Source organism: Triplophysa rosa, linkage group LG13, assembly GCF_024868665.1.
Source record: "Triplophysa rosa linkage group LG13, Trosa_1v2, whole genome shotgun sequence".
Classification (NCBI taxonomy): Eukaryota; Metazoa; Chordata; class Actinopteri; order Cypriniformes; family Nemacheilidae; genus Triplophysa; species Triplophysa rosa.
The window spans coordinates 1,643,760-1,649,460 of record NC_079902.1 but is presented as its reverse complement, the minus strand read 5'-3'; positions in this window follow the sequence as shown (position 1 = coordinate 1,649,460).

Below are 5,701 nucleotides of genomic sequence, written 5' to 3'. Positions count from 1 at the left end.
CTGTCCTCTACAGTTCTTTTCAAGTTAGGTTTCACCAAATCCAGCCTTGAACGTAGAGGTCTTCCCATGAATAGCATGGCAGGTGTTCGATTAGTAGTGACGTGTGTTGCGTTTCTGTAAGCAAACAAGAAGTTGTGTAGCTTTTGGCTTAGCGTGATCCTTTCGTTTGTCATGGCTCGCAGCGCATTTTTCAAGCTTTGCACGAATCGTTCAGCCAACCCATTTGTGGCGGGGTGGTATGGCGCTGATGTTACATGCCTGACGCCGTTGTTCCTCAAAAACATCTGGAACTCCTCAGCCACAAACTGGGGCACATTGTCACTCACCAATTGTTCTGGAACACCAGTCCTTGCAAAAAGATCTCTCAGTACTGCAATGGTTTGACTAGCTGTTGTAGTGGTCATATTAAAAACATCCGGCCACTTAGAGCATGCATCAACAAAGACCAAAAAAATATGTCCCATAAAAAGCCCTGCAAAGTCAACATGTATTCGTTGCCATGGCGATGCAGGCCATTCCCAGGAATGCAACGGAGCAGTCTTTGGCATCTTTTGAACATGCTGACATCCCGAGCAACACATGGCAAGCTGTTCTATTTGCTGGTCAATTCCCGGCCACCAAACAAAACTTCTTGCGAGCGACTTCATCTTTACCACTCCTAAATGGCCAGTATGCAGCTCTTCCAAACTCGAGTGCGCAATTTTGGTGGCACCACGACTCTTAACCCCCACAATGATGCATCCGCCGTCTAGAGACAGTTCATCACGCCGGAAATCTAGCTTTTTGTTCTACGCTCCAGCCGGTTTGCGTGGCTGTGTATACCTGTGACCAGGGCCGCATTAACGCAAGGGCTTACCGGTGCTTAAGCCCAGGGCCCGTCACTGCAAGGGGGCCCGGCCTTTACACAAATATATATTTTTAAATTACATATTTAAAATAATTATCTACGTCTCTGAGTTGTGACGCGCAGCACAGCCAGCGGTGCAGTAGATCGTGTGAAAAAAAAGTGCTGGCTCCAGGAGCAACCCAAACTGCGAAAAGAGTGGAGATGATTGGTGGATGCGGACATCCTTAGCCCGCCAATTTTAGGTTAGTTTGACTTAATGCATACTAATTTTGTATTTAAACAAACTCTATTTTATATATATTCGCTATATACAAGCCAAATTGTCTTAATGAAATGGCTAATGCGTCGATTTTTTTCGAAATCGCCCATTTCAGAGAATTTACTAAAAATGAGACAAACAAAAGTGTTGTAGCATTGCTTCAGCTACTAAGGAGAAAACAATTGCAGTCGGTGTTTCCTGTAGCTCAGTAAGAGCACGGCGTTGACAACGCCAAGGTCGTGGGTTGGATCCCAGGGGATTGCACATAATTAGAAACAAATGCATAGGGTAATGTAAGTCGCTTTGGATAAAAGTGTCTGCCAAATGCGTAAATGTTTCCTAATGTGGACATAGCTTTCCGTATTTTCCTGACATTGCCTGTTACTAACGCCAGCGGGGGACGTTCTTTTTCTAAACTGTCTTTAGTCAAAAACTTGTCTTCGTTCAACAATGTTGCAAGAACGACTGAACAATCTAGCGTTGATGTCCATGGAATGTGACATCCTCCGATCCCTGGATTTTAGTGACATTATCACACACTTTTCCTACATCAAAAGCAGGAAAAAAACCTTTTAAGATAAACTGATTTTTTTATTGGAATATTATAGAATTGACAGCCGTTATTTTGAATGCTTGAAGTAAGGTTTTTGTCATGACTCATGTTGATCTCTTTGTGTAAGTCGTTAATTATTATTTCTTGCCATGTAGTTTGTACAGCAACTGTTTTGTTATAAATAGCGCGTCTCGAAACCCTCTCGTTCTGCTTTGTGCCTTTAAAAGACATTCCTGAGCACTGAATTCGCATTTTTAAGCGCAGAGATGCGTTCCACGTTCTATGGGGGGCCTGTGGTAATTCATAGCCCCGGGGCCCATGGAGGTCTTAATACGGCCCTGCCTGTGACAAGGTAGGGTCTCTTCTGGTTTCTCTCTGTATCATTTCAGCTGTGACAGGAGAATTCTCAAGCTGCACTAGAGTAAAAACATCCAGCGCTGTGCTTTCCATTGTTGTCTCTAGACCGTGACCATTTAGGGGTAAACGTGACAGACCGTCGGCATTTGCATGTCTGAGCGTTCTTTTAAACTCAATTTGATATCTGTGTCCGCCCAAAAACAGTGCCCATCTCTGCATTCGTGCAGCAGCTGTCAGTGGAACTCCTTTCTGAGGACTGAAAATGGAAAGCAGGGGCTGATGATCCGTAACCAAGGTAAATTCCTTTCCATACAAATACTGATTAAATAGCTTTACACCCCAGACCAGGCTTAAAGCTTCTCTGTCTATCTGTGCGTAGTTTGACTCTGCAGCACTAAGGGAGCGCGAAGCAAAGGCTATGGGGCGTTCTGTCCCATCACTCATCACATGCGACAACACCGCACCGATCCCGTATGGTGAGGCATCACAGGCTAGCTTCACGGGTTTAGCTTCACGGGTTTGTGTGGGTCGAAATGGGTCAACACTGTGTCTGACATCACCAGTTTCTTCGCCTCCTGAAATGCTCGTTCACACTGTTTTGTCCACATCCATTTCTTTCCTGTCCGCAGTAATGCATGGAGGGGGTGTAGAACATTGGCAAGGTTTGGCAGAAACCGATTGTAGTAATTAACAAACCCAAGAAAGGACCGTAGCTGTGAGATGTCTTTTGGTTGAGGTGCCTCTGCAACAGCTTTTAGCTTGTCATGACATTTGTGTAGTCCCTTTGCATCGATTTCGTGTCCAAAGTATGTGATGGTGCTCTTGAAAAACTCACACTTATCACGTCTTGACCGTAGTCCATACTCTTCTAGTCTTTGCAGGACACGTGTCAGATTCTCCAGATGATTGCAGTCATTCTTTCCCGTGACTATAATGTCATCAAGGTAGCATTGTGTACCTGGGCATCCTTGAAGTACCTGCTCCATCGCCCTTTGCCATAGCGCTGGGGCTGAGGCAATGCCGAAAACCAGCCTATTGTAGCTATACAGTCCTTTATGGGTATTTATTGTTAGGTACACTTTAGAGTCCTCCTCTATTTCCATCTGCAAATATGCTTCTGCCAGATCTATTTTGCTGAAAAACTGTCCTCCTGAAAGAGTAGCAAAAATATCCTCAATTCTTGGGAGTGGATATTGTTCTGCTTGCAGCACAGGGTTGATAGAGACTTTAAAATCCCAGCATAGCCTTACATTCCCATCCTTTTTAGCAACTGGAAAGACTAGGGTTGCCCAGGGGCTCCAATCAACCTAGGAAAGAATTCCTTCAGCTTCCAACCGATCAAGCTCAGTTTCAACTTTCTGGCGGATAGCATAAGGAACTGGACGTGCCTTGTGAAACTTAGGAACTGCAGACTCCTCAAGAGTTATTTTCCCTTTGATGTGTTTCAGAGTTCCAATGCCTGGTTAGAACACGGCTTTAGCTTTAACCAGCACTTCCTCCAGTTGTTTCTGGGTACACAGTGAATCCGGGTTGGATACTTGTAGGCTATTAATGGATTCCCAGTCCAACTTTAGCTTCCTCAGCCAATCACGTCCCCAGAGTGCTGGTCCGTCTGTCTGCACTACGTATAGATCTAGCTCAGCCTGCTGGTTGTTGTATTTTACAGTCACAGGCATCACTCCGAGGGGAACTATGGGCTCTCCTGTATATGTTTTTAGTATGACAGGTGATGGTTTTAATTTGGCTTTCTTGAAATATCTTTCAAACTCACCCTGCGACATCACTGAAAAAGCTGAGCCTGTGTCTAACTCCATTCTGACAGTTTGTCCATTGACTTGTGGAGTTAACCAAATTGCCTTTGTCAAATCATTTTTCAGGTTGTAAATTTCCAAATTTGCCAATCCTGTATCACTTTCGTCATCCGACTGATGAGCAACAACATGCAACTCTTTGTATGTCTTTCTCGAGGCCTTGTACTGTCTTTCTCTTTCATTAAATGAGACATCCGAACGACATGCTCTTTGTATGTGTCCCACTTTGTTGCATTTCCTGCATGTTTCAGTTTTAAATCTGCACTGATTTGCTTTATGTCCACCTTTGCCGCATCGGTAAGGTCTGACGCAAACAGTCGGAGCGCTATTATCTGAACAGCTGCTAACCTCTTCGCTTCGTGACAGTACTGTCTGTGTACCATGGAAGTCCATCGCGTCGCGAGCAGAAGGATCAGGGTAGGGTTGCACCAGCCATTCGTAAATTCTTTCTTAAACGTGAACGTAAAGTCCACACTAGAGGCTTAGTAACTACTACTAGCTAGTTTGTAACTAAATCTGTAATCTGTATGTTATTCGGTTGCACCATTTGGTCTTAAGGCAGAACGTAGCTATCATAAGCTCTCCGTAAAGTAATGCGTAGTCGCATAATATGACGTTTACCTTCAACAGTCCAATAGCAGCCTTTAAATTCGTGAAAAAAAGTTGTGTTGAAATGTTGTGAATTTCAATACATTCTTGATTTAAACTTATTTTACATAACATAATAACGGTAAAATCGGTATATAGAATACTACCTTTCATGAATAACATTTAAAAGTAAATTTAATAAACAAATGCTGTTTAAAACAATACAGCCTACTTAATGCAATAATAAATGACATGTGTAGCAAAGTTCAATGTAGGGAAGGCAGAAGGCGGGAACCGGCATCATTTAGACAATAAACTTTAATCAAAAATAAACAAACAATAACACGGAAGTAAAAGGCCGGCAGCCACCTCACGGTCGACTGCCGGCCACACAAACATAAATAAAACTTAACATTTCCGGGCCCGGTCCTCTCTCGTCGGCAGTCCCGTCGCTCGTCCTCTTATGCTCCCTAGCTCCCCGTGAGGCATGGGGGACCGGTTCGCGTACAGCTGATACTCATTATCACTCACGCCACCGGCCCCGCCTCCTGCCCCGCGGCTCTCGTCCCGCCTTCCTCGCTACAACATGCAATATGGGTGATTTCATTTTACTGCCAACCGCCAATTAAATAAAAAGAAGATTATTTCATTTTGACATGCACAACACAGGCAGATATACACACACGGAGGCGCGCTAGGACGGTTCGTGTTAGAGCAGTCAAAAATTAAATGTCATCACATATTGTTCTCTATTTTAAATGGTAAGTGACTGTAAATGTCAGCATTATCATGTGTGTAAATCATTGAAGAATGTCGAGTGAAACAAGAGCTTATTCCGTTAGTTCAGAGAGTATGCGATTTTATTCCTACAGTTATTCCTGATAGGAGACTTCCATAAATATTTAGTTTATACGTAATATTACGCTTCAACTAAGTTGAATGGTGCAACTCAAAAATATTTTGTAGTGCGTAAGTTGTAACTTAGTGCCCGTTTAAGTCAAAACTACAGTAGGCTAAATTGTAACTTATGCACAGCTGGTGCAGCCGGCCCCAGGTCAGTAAAATCTTGTTTAACTGGATTTCATTCATTCATTATATTTTCGCGAAAGTTTAAATTGGGGTACTGCAATGTTTATCTTCTCTAAAAAATAACTTACTGCAAATGATAGCTAGCAAATTATTTTAAAATAATGTTAGCACATGAAAGCATTGCAAATAAATTGTTTACATTACGTTCTTTGTGTATGTTTTTGACCAGCAAACTATGTGTAATGAAGAATTGGTGT